This window comes from Ranitomeya variabilis, chromosome 1 (genome assembly GCF_051348905.1).
Source record: "Ranitomeya variabilis isolate aRanVar5 chromosome 1, aRanVar5.hap1, whole genome shotgun sequence".
NCBI lineage: Eukaryota > Metazoa > Chordata > Amphibia > Anura > Dendrobatidae > Ranitomeya > Ranitomeya variabilis.
In genome coordinates, this window is record NC_135232.1 from 290,345,175 (window position 1) to 290,363,517 (window position 18,343).

The window sequence follows — 18,343 nt, forward strand, 5'->3', positions numbered from 1 at the left end:
AAAAAGTCAACTGGTGCTCCCTCCCTTCCGAACCCCGACATGTGCCCAAACAGTGGTTTACCCCCACATATGGGGTACCAGCATACTCAACACATACTGGACAATAACTTTTGGGGTCCAATTTCTCCTGTCACCCTTGTGAAAAAAAAAAAAATAATAATTTTCGAGGAAAGAAAAATGATTTTTTATTTTCATGGCTCTGCGTTATAAACTTCTGTGAATCACTTGGGGGTTCAAAGTGCTCAACACACAACTAGATAAGTTCCTTGGGGGGTCTAGTTTCCAAAATGGGGTCACTTGGGGGTTTCTACTGTTTACGCACATCAGGGGCTCTGCAAACGCAATGTGACGCCCGCAGACCATTCCATCAAAGTCTGCATTTCAAAACTTTACTACTTCCCTTCCGAGCCCTGAAGTGTGCCCAAATAGTGGTTTACTCCCACATTTGGGGTATCAGTGTACTCTGGACAAACTGGACAACAACGTTTGGGGTCCAATTTCTCCTTTTACCCTTGGGAAAATAAAAAATTCCGGACAAAAAAATAATTTTTGAGGAAAGAAATATGATGTTTTATTTTCACGGCTCTGCGTTATAAACTTCTGTGAAGCACTTGGCGTTTCAAAGTGCTCAACACACATCTAGATAAGTTCCTTGGGGGGTCTAGTTTCCAAAATGGGGTCACTTGTGGGGGAGCTCCAATGGTTAGGCACTCACGCACTCTCCAAACGCGACATGGTGTCCGCTAACGATTGGAGCTAATTTTCCATTCAAAAAGTCAAATGGCACTCCTTCCCTTCCAAGCCCTGCCATGCGCCCAAACAGTGGTTTACCCCCACATATGAGGAATCGTTGTACTCAAGAGACATTGCCCAACAAATTTTAGAATCCATTTTATCCTTTTGCCCTTGAGAAAATGAAAAAATTGAGGCTAAATGAACATTTTTGTGAAAAAGGTACTTTTCCATATTTATGGATCAATTTGTGAAGCACCTGAGGGTTTAAAGTGCTCACTATGCATCTAGATAAGTTCCTTGGGGGGTCTAGTTTTCAAAATGGGGTCACATGTGGGAGAGCTCCAATCTTTAGGCACACAGGGGCTCTCCAAACGCGACATGGTGTCCGCTAAAGAATGGAGCCAACTTTTCATTCAAAAAGTCAAATGGCGCTCCTTCCCTTCCGAGCCCTGTCGTGCGCCCAAATAGTGGTTCCCCCCCACATATGGGGTATCGGCGTACTCAGGACAAATTGCACCACAACATTTGTGGTCCAGTGTCTCCTTTTACCCTTGGTAAAATTTAAAAATTGTTGCTAAAATATCATTTTTTTTGACTAAATAGTTATTTGTTCATTTTTTTCCTTCCATGTTGCTTCCGCTGCTGTGAATCACCTGAAGGGTTAATAAACTTCTTGAATGTAGTTTGGGCACCTTAAGGGGTGCAGTTTTTAGAATAGTGTCACTTTTGGGTATTTTCAGCCATATAGGCCCCTCAAACTGACTTCAATTGTGAGGTGTTCCCTAAAAAAATGGTTTTGTAAATTTTGCTGTAAAAATGAGAAATCGCTGGTCAAATTTTAACCCTCATAACTTCCTAGCAAAAAAAAAATTGTTTCCAAAATTGTGCTGATGTAAAGTAGACATGTGGGAAATGTTATTTATTAACTACTTTGTGTCACATAACTCTCTGGTTTAGCAGAATAAAAATAAAAAATTTGAAAATTGTGAAATTTTTGCCAAATTTCCATTTTTTTCACAAATAAACGCAAAAATTATCAACCTAAATTTACCACTACCATGAAGCCCAATATGTTACGAAAAAACAATCTCAGAATCGCTATGATCCGTTGAAGCTTTACTGAGTTATTACCTCATAAAGGGACACTGGTGTCAATTGCAAAAAATGGCCAGGTCATCAAGGTCAAAATAGGCTGGGTCATGAAAGGGTTAATATGCCTAGGAGATCACAGTCACAGTACAAGAGTTGTGGACAGCTATCCAGGCCAAGTTAGAGCAATGGCTGTCTCCACTGAACCTTGAGCCTGGGAAGGCCATGTGCGATATCGGTGCAAACCTGGTGGCAGCAGTGCACTGGCATAATCTCACACACGTGCCTTGCATGACTCACATTCTCAACCTGATAGTACAGCAATTTCTCAGTCACTGTTTTGACCTGGATGCGCTGTTGCAGAAAGCACAGTCACTATGTGCTCACTTCAGACAATCGCACCCTGCAGGTCATCTACTTACATCAGTAAAGAGGTCTATCAGCCTATTGGTTAACTGTTTGATTTGCAATGTTCCAACAATGTGGAATTCCACACTTCACATGTAGCAGCCAACATTGGCAGCAGCGACGAGCCCTAGGACAGTATGTCCTTCTGCATAGCCTGGGCCAACGCAGTATTGACATGGTGCAAATCAGATTTTTGTAGTGGGCATAGAAGAAGGACCTCTGCACCCTTCTGCACAGTTTTAAAATGGCTACTACAATGGTTAAATTGTCTGGGTGAGGAGATGATGGTCCCAGAGGAAGACATGTAAACAGAGGAGGATGTGGAAGGGATAACAATATCTCAAATGTCGTCGCAGAGGTGGGGGCCATGGGAGGGTGGCTTACAGCAATTCGAGGGGGGCACATGGTACTGTTAGTGAAGGTGCTGAGGAACAAATTGAGGAGTACAAAGAGGAAGTGGTGATGGACAAGCAACAGTCAGGTGATGAAGAGGATAATGATCCCCTCTCTGTTTTCCACGGTTGGCAGTAGGGTATGGAGGAAGCAACCTTTAGTGTTACTCCACCACCAACACTCCAAGGACTTGGAATTCATGTAAGCACTCGACACATAAGCGCCTTCTTGCTGCCCTATCTTCAATATGGTGCCCATATTCTTAGGGTTAGAAATAGTGCTGACTACAGGGTTGCCACTCTGTTAGATCGACGATACAAGAGTAAATTTTGCCAGATGTTTACCCCTCTGGAATGGGAAGTGCGCATGCTGGAGTATGGAAAGTGCGCATGCTGGAGTATGGAAATGTGCTTGTAGACAATATTAAGAGTGATTTTCCCCAAGACACACTGTGCATCGCAGTTCTATATGTCCAGCCCCGGGAACATCAAAGTGTCATGGCAAAAACATTAGCAATAGCAGTGAAAGTGGCATAAGCAATTTCTGTGAGTCGTTTAACACATTTTTTAGACCAGCCTGTGCACCATCAGAACAGAGTACAAGTTGGACACTTTATGAACAACTGATAAGGATGGTGCAGGAGGATATTGAGATCAATATTGCCATAGGGGGCTTGGACCCTTTTGCATTTTGGTCTTCAAAAATGGAAGTGGCCTGAGTTTGCCTGTCATGCCATGGAGGCTTTGTCATGCCTGGCAGCCATCATTCTCTCAGATCTTGTCTTCAGTGCTGCTGGTGGTATCGTGGTGGATAAGTGCATTCGGCTGTCCACTGAAACTGTAGACTGCCTAACATTCATAAAAATGAGCTAGTCATGGATCTCTAATACCTTTTGCACCCCAGTCACTGACTGGGCAGACTAGGCAATGGTGCCATTTTTAGTGTCATTCATTGATATAGCGTTACTGCAGTCTGTGACACCTTTGTCATGGCTTCTGTGCCTGCTGTTACTACTGATGCTGATGTTACCAACAATTTTTTGAAATGTGGAGATTCCAAGTTGGGTCTCCATCTGGTGTGTTGCCTGTAGTGAAAGGGGTGTCAGAGCCCCATTATACTGTACTATTTCAACTGTGAAGAAATAGATGCCACTTTAGTGATGTGTGACAACAATTTTTTTTTAAATGTGGAGACTCCATGTTGGGTCTCCATCTGGTGGGTTGCCTGTAGTGGAAGGGGTGTCAGAGGCCTATTATACAGTTTGCACTCTGTGTAAATTGATGTTACTTTAGTGGTGTGAGACCATATTTTTTTTAAATGTAGAGACTCCAAGTTGAGTCTCTATCTGGTGGGTTGTCTTTGTAACTAGGGCTCCCAGACAGGCAGGCATGCACTTACTTTCAGTAAACTACCTGTGTTACTCTCCTTACATTTTATACCAATAGTACTGTATGGAACTGATGTTTGTGCCATCTAAGTTTGGTTGGAAAAAAATGGAGGTGTAACATGAGGTATCAGGGCTCCGAGCTAAGAAGACTTACCCACCAGGTCCTCCTTGAAACTTCAATTCAAAGCTGTAAATGCTGCCCCAGACCTTGATACCTCATGCATGGTCCATGGCTGATTGCTTCATTTGTAATTGCAAATTTTCACTGTGGCTCAATTCCTAATTTTAGCTGCTTGTGAAGCTTTTTGTCACCTCTTAAGGTGTTGTGTTTATATTTGTTTTGTCCTCCCATTGTATTTAATTGGTTTGGGTACTATTATTGGACAGTTTGCCAGACATGTTCGGTGAATGTCTAAACATTCGCCAAATCTAACAGAAGCCCAACCTTGAAAGTTCGCTCATCATTACTGCAGACTCGCAAATGTGTGGTTCCCCATAGTCAGTTGTGTGTTGTGAATTAGACTTTTTGGCTCCCTCTTGTGGTCACTAGTGGTATGACTCTGGGATTGTCTTTTTTCTGTTTGGCACTCACCTGGGTCGTTAGTCCAGGGGTGTCGCTATATTAACTTCCTGGATCCTTAGTCCAGTGCCTGGCATCGTTGTAATCAGATCCTTCTGTTGCTCCTGTCTGCTGGTCCTGGCTCTTGCAAAATTAAGCTAAGCCTTGCTTCTTTGTTTTTTGAGTTACTTGCTTTGCTACTATTTTTGTCCAGCTTGTACTAAATGTGATTTCTGACCTTGCTGGAAGCTCTAGGGGGCTGGTGTTCTCCCCCCGGCCGTTAGACGGTTCGGGGGTTCTTGAATATCCAGCGTGGATATTTTAATAGGGTTTTTGCTGACCATATAAGTCATCTTACTATATTCTGCTATTAGCTAGTGGGCCTCTCTTTGCTAAATACCTAGCTCATTCTTATGTTTGTCTTTTCCTCTTACCTCACCGTTATTATTTGTTGGGGGCTTGTATCCAACTTTTGGGGTCTTTTCTCTGGAGGCAAGAAAGGTCTTTCTTTTCCCTTCTAGAGTTAGTTAGTTCTCCGGCTGGCGCGAGACGTCTAGAACCAACGTAGGCACGTTCCCCGGCTACTTCTATTTGTGGAGCTAGGATTAGATATATGGTCAGCCCAGTTACCACTGCCCTATGAGCTGGTTTTTTGTGTTTGCAGACTTGGTATTTATTCCTGAGACCCTCTGCCATTGGGGTCATAACAGTATGCCAGGCCTACATTGAATGTTTAATGCATTGCAGAAGTGGGATATAAGAAAGGAAATTCTGAATTTTTTTTTTTTTTCCTCTCTTCCTCCCCTTTACCTCTGAGTGGCTTGAGCTTGCTGCAGACATGAATGTCCAGACCTTGATTACAAGTGTGGACCAGCTTGCTGCTCGTGTGCAAAGCATACAAGATTTTGTTACCAGTAGTCCTATGTCTGAACCTAAAATACCTATTCCTGAACTGTTTTCTGGAGACCGATTTAAGTTTAGGAATTTCAGGGATAATTGTAAATTGTTTCTATCCCTGAGACCCCGTTCATCTGGAGACTCAGTTCAGCAAGTTAAAATTGTTATCTCTTTTTTACGGGGCGACCCTCAGGATTGGGCCTTCTCGCTAGCACCAGGAGATCCGGCATTGGCAAATATTGATGCGTTTTTTCTGGCGCTCGGTATGCTTTACGAGGAACCCAATCTTGAGGTTCAGGCAGAAAAAGCCTTGCTGGCTATTTCTCAGGGCCAGGATGAAGCTGAAGTGTATTGCCAAAAATTTCAGAAATGGTCCGTGCTTACTCAGTGGAATGAGTGTGCTCTGGCCGCAAACTTCAGAAATGGCCTTTCTGAAGCCATTAAGAATGTGATGGTGGGTTTCTCCATTCCTACAAGTCTGAATGATTCCATGGCGCTGGCTATTCAAATTGACCGGCGTTTGCGGGAGCGCAAAACCGCTAATCCTCTGGTGGTGTTGTCTAAACAAACACCTGATTTGATGCAATGTGATAGAATTCAGACCAGAAATGAGCGGAAAAATCATAGACGTCAGAATGGGTTGTGTTTTTACTGTGGTGATTCTACACATGTTATATCAGCATGCTCTAAACGCCTAACAAGGGTTGTTAGTCCTGTCGCCATTGGTAATTTGCAACCTAAATTTATTTTGTCTGTGACTTTAATTTGCTCATTGTCCTCCTACCCTGTTATGGCGTTTGTGGATCCAGGTGCTGCCCTGAGTCTTATGGATCTGTCATTTGCCAAGCGCTGTGGTTTTGTTCTTGAGCCGTTGGTTAATCCTATCCCTCTGAGGGGTATTGATGCTACGCCATTGGCGGAAAATAAACCGCAGTTTTGGACACAGGTAACTATGTGCATGACTCCTGAACATCGGGAGGTGATTCGTTTTCTTGTTCTGCATAAAATGCATGATTTGGTCGTTTTGGGGTTGCCATGGTTACAGACTCATAATCCAGTATTGGATTGGAAGGCAATGTCTGTGTCAAGTTGGGGCTGTCAGGGTATTCATGGTGATTCCCCGCCGGTGTCTATTGCTTCCTCTACTCCTTCGGAAGTTCCTGAGTATTTGTCTGATTATCAGGATGTGTTCAGCGAGTCCAGGTCCAGTGTTCTGCCTCCTCATAGGGACTGTGACTGTGCCATAGATTTGATTCCAGGTAGCAAATTTCCTAAGGGAAGACTATTTAATCTGTCTGTACCTGAGCATACCGCAATGCGTTCGTATATCAATTTATTTCTGGAGAAGGGGCATATCCGTCCTTCCTCTTCCCCTCTTGGTGCGGGATTCTTTTTTGTGGCCAAGAAGGACGGATCTTTGAGACCTTGTATTGACTATCGGCTTTTGAATAAAATCACTGTTAAATTTCAGTATCCTTTGCCTCTGTTGTCAGACTTGTTTGCCCGAATTAAAGGTGCCAAGTGGTTCACCAAGATAGATCTTCGTGGTGCGTACAACCTTGTGCGCATTAAGCGAGGAGATGAATGGAAAACCGCGTTTAATACGCCCGAAGGTCATTTTGAGTACTTGGTGATGCCTTTTGGGCTCTCTAATGCTCCTTCAGTGTTTCAGTCCTTTATGCATGATATTTTCCGGAAGTATCTGGATAAATGTATGATCGTTTATCTCGATGATATTCTGTTTTTTTCTGATGACTGGGACTCGCATGTAGAGCAGGTCAGGATGGTGTTTCACGTTTTGCGTGAGAATGCTTTATTTGTTAAGGGCTCAAAGTGTCTCTTTGGAGTACAGAAGGTTCCCTTTTTGGGGTTTATTTTTTCCCCTTCTGCGGTGGAGATGGACCCAGTTAAGGTCCGTGCAATTCATGATTGGACTCAACCCACGTCAGTTAAGAGTCTTCAGAAGTTCTTGGGTTTTGCTAACTTCTACCGTCGTTTTATTGCTAATTTTTCTAGCATTGCTAAACCTTTGACGGATATGACCGAGAAAGGTTCTGATGTTGCTAACTGGGCTCCTGCAGCCCTGGAGGCTTTCCAGGAGTTGAAGCGCTGGTTTACTTCGGCGCCTGTTTTGTGCCAGCCTGATGTCTCACTTCCCTTTCAGGTTGAAGTGGATGCTTCTGAGATTGGGGCAGGGGCTGTTTTGTCGCAGAGAGGCCCTGGTTGCTCTGTGATGAGACCTTGTGCCTTTTTCTCTAGGAAGTTTTCGCCTGCTGAGCGGAATTATGATGTTGGCAATCGGGAGTTGTTGGCCATGAAGTGGGCATCTGAGCAGTGGCGTCATTGGCTCAAGGGTGCTAAGCATCGTGTGGTGGTCTTGACTGATCACAAAAATTTGATGTATCTCGAGTCTGCTAAACGCCTGAATCCTAGACAGGCCCGCTGGTCATTGTTTTTCTCCCGTTTTGACTTTGTGGTCTCATATTTACCAGGTTCAAAGAATGTGAAGGCTGATGCTCTTTCAAGGAGCTTTGTGCCTGACTCTCCGGGAGTCGCAGAACCAATTGGTATTCTTAAAGAGGGAGTTATCTTGTCAGCCATTTCTCCGGATTTGCGACGTGTGTTGCAGAGATTTCAGGCTGGTAGACCTGACTCTTGTCCACCTGACAGACTGTTTGTTCCTGATAAGTGGACCAGCAGAGTCATTTCCGAGGTTCATTCCTTGGTGTTGGCAGGGCATCCGGGAATTTTTGGCACCAGAGATCTGGTGGCTAGGTCCTTTTGGTGGCCTTCCTTGTCACGGGATGTGCGGTCGTTTGTGCAGTCCTGTGGGACTTGTGCTCGAGCTAAGCCTTGCTGTTCTCGTGCCAGCGGGTTGCTCTTGCCCTTGCCTGTCCCGAAGAGGCCTTGGACACACATTTCCATGGATTTCATTTCAGATCTCCCGGTGTCTCAGGGCATGTCTGTCATCTGGGTGGTATGTGATCGCTTTTCTAAGATGGTCCATTTGATACCTTTGCCTAAGCTGCCTTCCTCTTCTGATCTGGTTCCTGTGTTCTTTCAGAATGTGGTTCGTTTACACGGCATTCCTGAGAATATTGTGTCTGACAGAGGATCCCAGTTTGTTTCCAGGTTCTGGCAATCCTTTTGTGCTAGGATGGGCATTGAGTTGTCGTTTTCGTCTGCCTTTCATCCTCAGACTAATGGACAAACGGAGCGAACTAATCAGACTCTGGAGGCTTATTTGAGGTGTTTTGTTTCTGCGGATCAGGATGATTGGGTGACCTTCTTGCCGTTGGCTGAGTTTGCCCTTAATAATCGGGCTAGTTCCGCTACATTGGTTTCGCCATTTTTCTGCAACTCTGGTTTCCATCCTCGTTTTTCCTCGGGACATGTGGAGCCTTCTGACTGTCCTGGGGTAGATTCTGTGGTGGATAGGTTGCAGCAGATCTGGAATCATGTGGTGGACAACTTAAAGTTGTAACAAGAGAAGGCTCAGCGTTTTGCCAACCGCCGCCGCGGTGTGGGTCCCCGACTTCGTGTTGGGGATTTGGTATGGCTGTCTTCTCGATTTGTTCCTATGAAGGTCTCCTCTCCTAAATTTAAGCCTCGCTTCATCGGTCCTTACAAGATATTGGAAATCCTTAATCCTGTGTCCTTTCGCTTGGATCTTCCTGTGTCGTTTGCCATTCACAACGTGTTCCATAGGTCTTTGTTGCGGCGGTACGTTGTACCTGTGGTTCCTTCTGTTGAGCCTCCTGCTCCGGTGTTGGTTGAGGGTGAGTTGGAGTACGTGGTGGAGAAGATCTTGGATTCTCGTCTCTCCAGGCGGAGGCTTCAGTATCTGGTCAAGTGGAAGGGCTATGGTCAGGAGGATAATTCCTGGGTGGTTGCCTCTGATGTGCATGCGGCCGATTTAGTTCGTGCCTTTCACACTGCTCATCCTGATCGCCCTGGTGGTCTTGGTGAGGGTTCGGTGACCCCTCCTTAAGGGGGGGTACTGTTGTGAATTAGACTTTTTGGCTCCCTCTTGTGGTCACTAGTGGTATGACTCTGGGATTGTCTTTTTTCTGTTTGGCACTCACCTGGGTCGTTAGTCCAGGGGTGTCGCTATATTAACTTCCTGGATCCTTAGTCCAGTGCCTGGCATCATTGTAATCAGATCCTTCTGTTGCTCCTGTCTGCTGGTCCTGGCTCTTGCAAAATTAAGCTAAGTCTTGCTTCTTTGTTTTTTGAGTTACTTGCTTTGCTACTATTTTTGTCCAGCTTGTACTAAATGTGATTTCTGACCTTGCTGGAAGCTCTAGGGGGCTGGTGTTCTCCCCCCGGCCGTTAGATGGTTCGGGGGTTCTTGAATATCCAGCGTGGATATTTTAATAGGGTTTTTGCTGACCATATAAGTCATCTTACTATATTCTGCTATTAGCTAGTGGGCTTCTCTTTGCTAAATACCTAGCTCATTCTTATGTTTGTCTTTTCCTCTTACCTCACCATTATTATTTGTTGGGGGCTTGTATCCAACTTTTGGGGTCTTTTCTCTGGAGGCAAGAAATGTCTTTCTTTTCCCTTCTAGGGTTAGTTAGTTCTCCGGCTGGCGCGAGACGTCTAGAACCAATGTAGGCACGTTCCCCGGCTACTTCTATTTGTGGTGCTAGGATTAGATATATGGTCAGCCCAGTTACCACTGCCCTATGAGCTGGTTTTTTGTGTTTGCAGACTTGGTATTTATTCCTGAGACCCTCTGCCATTGGGGTCATAACAGTTGTGCTTTTGAAGAGTAGTGACACGATTGGAAATAAGGGTAATTGAGGAACCACCTTTGTGTACTCTGTGTAATGTTAAGGTGGAGGAAGAGGAGGAGAGGTCACGTGATGCAGCTCTTGCCATTCACAGGAGCACATGCTCTTTCTGGCTCTCATCTACAAGGCGTAGATGAAGGCATCCTGTAAGCTCACTGCCTCGAGGTAACCAGGGACTCTTATCTCTACTTCAAGACACATATTCATGCCATTTCTACTTGTTGATAACTACGAATCAAAAATAATTTCTGGATCCATATATTTCTTAATCAAGAATCTGCAAAACCCCTAGTCCATACACTCATCATCTCCTGCCTTGACTACTGCAAGCTCCTGCTTTGTGCCCTCCCTTCTAACAGTCTCGCACCTCTCTAATCTATCATAAACTCTGCTGCAAGACTAATCCACCTATCTTCTCACTATTCCTCAGCCTCTTCTCTCTGTCAATCCTTTCACTGGCTTCCATTTTGTGAATTCTGCTCTTTGGCTCCCTCCGGTGGTTATAAGTGGTAGCGCTGCTGTCTTTGGATCGCTGTATTCATCAGGTGTGTCCACTTAGTGCAATTCTGACTGGGCTATTTAGTCTTGCTTGACCCTTTAGTCAGTGCCAGTTGTCCATTGTTCCTGGAGGATTCACATCCCTGCCTGGTCTCTCCTGCTTTGCTGTTCATTTCAACAAAGATAAGTTCTGGCTTTGTTTTTTGCAGTCCACATGCTGTGGGCTTTATTGTTCAGTTCTTTTTCATGTTTTGTCTTGTCCAGCTTGGTATGCATAAGGATTTGTTCAGCCAAGCTGGTATCTCTGGAGATGCAGATATACCCTCCATATCTTTAGTTAGATGTGGAGATTTTGTATTTTCTGTGGTGGATATTTTCTAGTGTTTTAATCCTGACCGCATAGTACTCTGTCCTATCCTTTCTATTTAGCTAGAGTGGCCTCCTTTACTAAATCCTGATTTCAGTCTGCGTATGTTATTTCCCTCTCCTCTCACAGTCAATATTTGTGGGGGGCTGTCTGTCCTTTGGGGATTTTCTCTGAGGCAAGATAGTTTTCCCTTTTCTATCTCTAGGGGTATTTAGTCCTCCGGCTGTGTCGAGATGTCTAGGGAGTGTTAGGTACATTCCACGGCTACTTCTAGTTGTGGTGTTAAGTTCAGGGTCTGCGGTCAGTATAGGTACCACCTTCTCCGGAGTATGTCTCATGCTGCTCCTAGGCCACCAGATCATAACAGTACAACTGGCCCACAATGAGTTAATCACATCTCAGAAGAAGGGAAGGAAAGTGCTGAGCCTTTTTTTTTCTGTAGTCTGTTGTGTCTTTTCTTCCCTCTTTACCTCTGGGTGGCTCAGGAGTTTGGCGCTGGCATGGATGTTCAGGGATTGGCTTCTCGTGTGGATCAACTTGCTGCTAGAGTACAGGATATTTCCGATTATATCGTTCAGACTCCAGTTTTAGAGCCTAGAATACCAACTCCTGATTTGTTTTTTGGGGACAGGTCCAAATTTTTGAGCTTTAAAAATAACTGTAAACTGTTTTTTGCTCTGAAACCCCGTTCCTCTGGTGATTCCACCCAGCAGGTTAAAATAGTCATCTCTCTGCTGCGTGGCGATCCTCAGGATTTGGCATTTTCCCTGGAATCTGGGAATCCTGCTTTGCTTAATGTAGACACCTTTTTTCAAGCGCTAGGTTTATTGTGTGATGAACCTAATTCAGTGGATCATGCTGAGAAGACCTTGTTGGCCCTGTGTGAGGGTCAAGAAGCAGCAGAATCGTATTGCCAGAAATTTAGAAAATGGTCTGTGCTGACTAAATGGAATAAGGATGCCTTGGTGGCAATTTTCAGAAAGGGTCTTTCTGAATCCGTTAAAGATGTTATGGTGGGGTTCCCCACACCTGCTGTTCTGAGTGATTCTATGTCTCTTGCCATTCAGATTGATCGGCGCTTGCGCGAGCGCAGAGTTGTGCACACTATGGCGTTGTCTTCCGAGCGGAGTCCTGAGCCTATGCAGTGTGATAGGATTGTGTCTAGAGCTGAACGACAAGGATTCAGATGTCAGAATAGGTTGTGTTTTTACTGCGGCGATTCTGCTCATGTTATTTCTGATTGTCCTAAGGGTACCAAGAGAATCGCAAGTTCCGTTATCATCAGTACTGTACAACCCAAATTTCTGTTATCTGTGACCCTGATCTGCTCATTATCGTCATTTTCTGTCATGGCATTTGTGGATTCAGGCGCCGCTTTAAACTTAATGGACTTAGAATTTGCCAGACGTTGTGGTTCCCCTTGCAGCCTTTGCAGAGTCCTATTCCTTTGAGGGGCATTGATGCTACACCATTGGCTAAAAATAAACCTCAGTTTTGGACACAGCTGACCATGTGCATGGTGCCAGCCCATCAGGAAGATTGTCATTTTCTGGTGTTGCATAATTTACATGATGCTATTGTGCTGGGTTTCCCGTGGTTACAGGTGCATAATCCGGTATTGGATTGGAAATCTATGTCTGTGACTAGTTGGGGTTGTCAGGGGGTTCATGGTGACGTTCCTTTGATGTCAATTTCCTCCTCCCCCTCTTCTGAAATTCCTGAGTTTTTGTCAGATTTCCAGGATGTATTTGATGAGCCCAAATCCAGTTCCCTTCCACCGCATAGGGACTGTGATTGTGCTATTGACTTAATTCCAGGCTGTAAGTTCCCTAAGGGCCGACTTTTCAACCTGTCTGTGCCAGAAAATGCCGCCATGTGGAGTTATGTTAAGGAGTCTTTGGAGAAGGGGCATATTCAGCCATCTTCTTCACCATTGGGAGCAGGTTTTTTTTTTGTTGCCAAGAAGGATGGCTCCTTGAGACCCTGTATTGATTATCGCCTCTTGAATAAGATCATGGTCAAATTCCAATACCCTTTGCCTTTGCTTTCTGATTTGTTTGCTAGGATTAAGGGGGCTAGTTGGTTTACTAAGATTGACCTTCGAGGGGCATATAATCTTGTTCGTATCAAGCAGGGTGACGAATGGAAAACTGCGTTTAATACGCCCGAAGGCCATTTTGAATACCTTGTGATGCCATTCGGACTCTCTAATGCTCCATCTGTGTTTCAGTCCTTCATGCATGATATATTTCGGAATTATCTTGATAAATTCATGATTGTATATTTGGATGATATTTTGATTTTTTCCGATGATTGGGAGTCTCATGTGAAACAAGTCAGGATGGTATTTCAGATCCTTCGTGATAATGCCTTGTTTGTGAAGGGGTCCAAGTGCCTCTTTCGAGTACAGAAGATTTCTTTTTTGGGCTTCATTTTTTCTCCTTCATCTATAGAAATGGATCCGGTTAAGGTTCAGGCCATTCATGATTGGAACAAGCCCACATCCGTGAAGAGCCTTCAGAAATTTTTAGGCTTTGTGGTTAAACCCCTGACCGATTTGACGAAGAAAGGCGCTGATGTGACAAATTGGTCCTCTGCGGCTGTTTCTGCCTTTCAGGAGCTTAAACGCCGATTTACTTCTGCCCCTGTGTTGCGTCAGCCGGATGTTTCTCTTCCTTTTCAGGTGGAGGTTGACGCTTCTGAGATTGGGGCAGGGGCCGTTTTGTCTCAGAGGAATTCTGATGGTTCCTTGATGAAACCGTGTGCCTTCTTTTCTCGAAAGTTTTCACCTGCGGAACGCAATTATGATGTCGGCAATCGTGAGTTGTTGGCTATGAAGTGGGCATTTGAGGAGTGGCGACATTGGCTTGAGGGGGCCAAGCACCGTATTGTGGTCTTGACCGATCATAAGAATCTGATTTACCTCGAGTCTGCCAAACGGCTGAATCCTAGACAGGCCCGATGGTCCCTGTTTTTCTCCCGTTTTGATTTTGTGGTCTCGTATCTTCCGGGTTCTAAGAATGTTAAGGCTGATGCCCTCTCTAAGAGCTTTTTGCCTGATTCCCCTGGGGTCCTTGAGCCGGTCGGCATTCTGAAGGAAGGGGTGATTCTTTCTGCCATCTCCCCTGATTTACGACGGGTTCTTCAGGAATTTCAGGCTGATAAACCTGACCGCTGTCCAGTGGGGAAACTGTTTCTTCCTGACAGATGGACTAGTAAATTGATTTCTGAGGTTCATTGTTCTGTGTTGGCTGGCCATCCTGGGATATTTGGTACCAGAGATTTGGTTGGTAGGTCCTTTTGGTGGCCTTCTTTGTCACGGGATGTGCGTTCTTTTGTGCAGTCCTGTGGGACTTGTGCGCGGGCCAAGCCTTGCTGTTCCCACGCTAGTCGGTTGCTTTTGCCTTTCCCGGTCCCTGAGAGGCCTTGGACGCATATTTCTATGGATTTTATTTCAGATCTTTCAGTTTCCCAGAGGATGTCGGTTATCTGGGTGGTTTGTGACCGGTTTTCTAAGATGGTTCATTTGGTACCTTTGCCTAAATTGCCTTCCTCTTCTGATTTGGTTCCATTGTTTTTCCAGCATGTGGTTCGTTTGCATGGCATTCCGGAGAATATTATGTCCGATAGAGGTTCCCAGTTTGTTTCTAGGTTTTGGCGGGCCTTTTGTGCTAGGCTGGGCATTGATTTGTCTTTTTCTTCCGCATTTCATCCTCAGACAAATGGCCAAACCGAGCGAACTAACCAGACTTTGGAAACTTATTTGAGATGCTTTGTGTCTGCTGATCAGAATGATTGGGTGGCTTTCTTGCCATTGGCCGAGTTTGCCCTTAATAATCGGGCTAGTTCTGCTACCTTGGTTTCACCCTTCTTTTGTAATTCTTGTTTTCATCCTCGTTTTTCTTCAGGGCAGGTTGAGCCTTCGGATTGTCCTGGGGTGGACTCTGTGGTTGACAGGTTGCAGCAAATTTTGGCTCATGTTGTGGACAATTTGGTGTTGTCTCAGGAGGAGGCTCAGCGTTTTGCTAACCGTCGTCGGTGTGTTGGTTCCCGGCTTCGAGTTGGGGATTTGGTATGGTTGTCTTCCCGTCATGTTCCTATGAAGGTTTCTTCTCCTAAGTTCAAGCCTCGGTTTATTGGTCCTTATAGGATTTCTGAGTTTATCAATCCTTTGTCTTTTCGTTTGGCCCTTCCAGCATCTTTTTCCATCCATAATGTTTTTCTTAGATCTTTGTTGCGGAAATATGTGGTGCCCGTTGTTCCCTCTGTTGATCCTCCTGCCCCGGTGTTGATTGATGGGGAGTTGGAGTATGTGGTTGAGAAGATTTTGGATTCTCATATTTCGAGGTGGAAGCTTCAGTATCTTGTCAAATGGAAGGGTTATGGCCAGGAGGATAATTCTTGGGTTGTTGCCTCCGATGTTCATGCTGACGATTTGGTTCATGCCTTTCATTTGGCTCGTCCTGATCGGCCTGGGGGCTCTGGTGAGGGTTCGGTAACCCCTCCTCAAGGGGGGGTACTGTTGTGAATTTTGCTCTTGGGCTCCCTCCGGTGGTTATAAGTGGTAGCGCTGTATTCATCAGGTGTGTCCACTTAGTGCAATTCTGACTGGGCTATTTAGTCTTGCTTGACCCTTTAGTCAGTGCCAGTTGTCCATTGTTCCTGGAGGATTCACATCCCTGCCTGGTCTCTCCTGCTTTGCTGTTCATTTCAACAAAGATAAGTTCTGGCTTTGTTTTTTGAGTCCACATGCTGTGGGCTTTATTGTTCAGTTCTAGTGTTGAGCGATACCGCCGATACTTGAAAGTATCGGTATCGGAAAGTATCGGCCGATACCGGCAAAGTATCAGATCTGATCCGATACCGATACCCGATACCAATACAAGTCAATGGGACTCAAGTATCGGAAGGTATCCCTGATGGTTCCCAGGGTCTGAAGGAGAGGAAACTCTCCTTCAGGCCCTGGGATCCATATTAATGTGTAAAATAAAGAATTAAAATAAAAAAATATTGATATACTCACCTCTCCGACGCAGCCTGGACCTTACCGCTGGTAACCGGCAGCCTTCTTTGCTTAAAATGAGCGCGTTCAGGGCCTTCCATGACGTCATGGCTTCTGATTGGTCGCGGCCGCCCATGTGACCGCCACGCGACCAATCACAAGCCGTGACGTAATTCTCAGGTCCTAAATTCCTAATTCTAGGAATTTAGGACCTGAGAATTACGTCACGGCTTGTGATTGGTCACGTGGCAGTCACATGGGTGGCCGCGACCAATCACAAGCCGTGACGTCGTCTAAGGCCCTGAACGCGCTCATTCTTAGGAAGGAAGGCTGCCGGAAAGAAGCCGAGGGTGAGTATATTCCTATTAGGTATATACTCACCCTCGGACGCGCCCTGCTTCTTTCCGGCAGCCTTCCTTCTTAAGAATGAGCGCGTTCAGGGCCTTAGATGACGTCACGGCTTGTGATTGGTCGCGGCCGCCCATGTGACCGCTCACGCGACCTAGAAGGGAATTTAGGACCTGAGGGATGACGTCGCGGCTTGTGATTGGTCGCGTGGCGGTCACATGAGCGGCACGCAACCAATCAGAAGCTGTGACGTCATGGAAGGTGCTGAATGCGCTCATTTTAAACAAAGAAGGCAGCCGGTTACCAGCGGTGATGTCCAGGGGCCTCCGGACAGGTGAGTATATCAATATTTTTTATTTAATTCTTTATTTTACACATTCATATGGATCCCAGGGCCTGAAGGAGAGTTTCCTCTCCTTCAGACCCTGGGAACCATACACTGGAAACTTCCGATTCCGATTCCCGATACCACAAAAGTATCAGATCTCGGTATCGGAATTCCGATACCACAAGTATCGGCCGATACCCGATACTTGCGGTATCGGAATGCTCAACACTATTCAGTTCTTTTCCATGTATTTGTCTTGTCCAGCTTGGTCTGCATAAGGATTTGTTCAGCCAAGATGTTATCTCTGGAGATGCAGATATACCCTCCATATCTTTAGTTAGATGTGGAGATTTTGTATTTTCTGTGGTGGATATTTTCTAGTGTTTTAATACTGACCGCATAGTACTCTGTCCTATCCTTTCTATTTAGCTAGAGTGGCCTCCTTTGCTAAATCCTGATTTCAGTCTGCGTATGTTATTTCCCTCTCCTCTCACAGTCAATATTTGTGGGGGGCTGTCAGTCCTTTGGGGATTTTCTCTGAGGCAAGATAGTTTTCCCTTTTCTTTCTCTAGGGGTATTTAGTCCTCCGGCTGTGTCGAGATGTCTAGGGAGTGTTAAGTACATTCCACGGCTACTTCTAGTTGCGGTGTTAAATTCAGGGTCTGCGGTCAGTACAGGTACCACCTTCTCCAGAGTACGTCTCATGCTACTGCTAGGCCACCAGATCATAACACTTCCAATTACGTAGAGACTCCAGTTCAAAACTCTAACCATAGCATACAAAGCCATCCACAACCTGTTTCCCAGTATTTATCTCCATGCAACCTCCAATCCCCACAAGATCTTTTTCACTACTCCCTTTTAATCTCCTCTTCCCTCAATCACATACAAGATTTCTCCAGTACATCCCCTTTACTATGGAACTTTTGGGAAATGTTTGTATTCCAAGTTGATACTCGTTCATGTGTGTTGCCGGTAGCAATAGGGCTCCCAGACTAGCAGGCCTTCACTAACTTTCAGTAAAATACCTGTGTTACTATACAAATATTTCTAACAATTGTAGTCAATGAAGCTGATATTTGTGCCACCTGATTTGTGGCTGAGCAGAAAAGAAGTTAGGAGCTGTTGCACAATGTATCAGTTTTCCAAGCATATCATGCTTACACTGATCTCTCACCCACCTCATTAAATTAAAAGCTATAAATACTGAACCAGAGATTGATACCTCATGCTTTGCCTATGGTTGTCCGCAGCTGTGCCATTATCAAATTTCTACTGTGAGGCAATTGATTCCACTTTCCCTAATTTTTCACCTAATTTTTGGAAAAGTTTGGACTCCAAGTTGGGTCTCCCTCATGTGTTGACTGAATTTTACAGACCACTCAGAGCATCAATGTTTCAGCTATAAATGCTGGTCCAAGCCCTGCCCCAGGTCTTGTCCCATGCATGCATTCTGTGCAATTATACTATTTGTACTCTGGGTCAATTGATGCCATTTTTCCTGGTGTCTGCCCCTAATTTGAGCTGTTTGAG

General features: G+C 45.1%; 1 protein-coding gene across 1 annotated transcript in view; it reads right to left on the reverse strand.

Annotated features, from left to right (window-relative positions):
* The window catches only part of LOC143815680 (dehydrogenase/reductase SDR family member 4-like), a 151,244-nt gene that overhangs the window by 48,405 nt on the left and 84,496 nt on the right, over window positions 1–18,343 (reverse strand). The gene's annotated exons all lie outside the window — the stretch shown is intronic.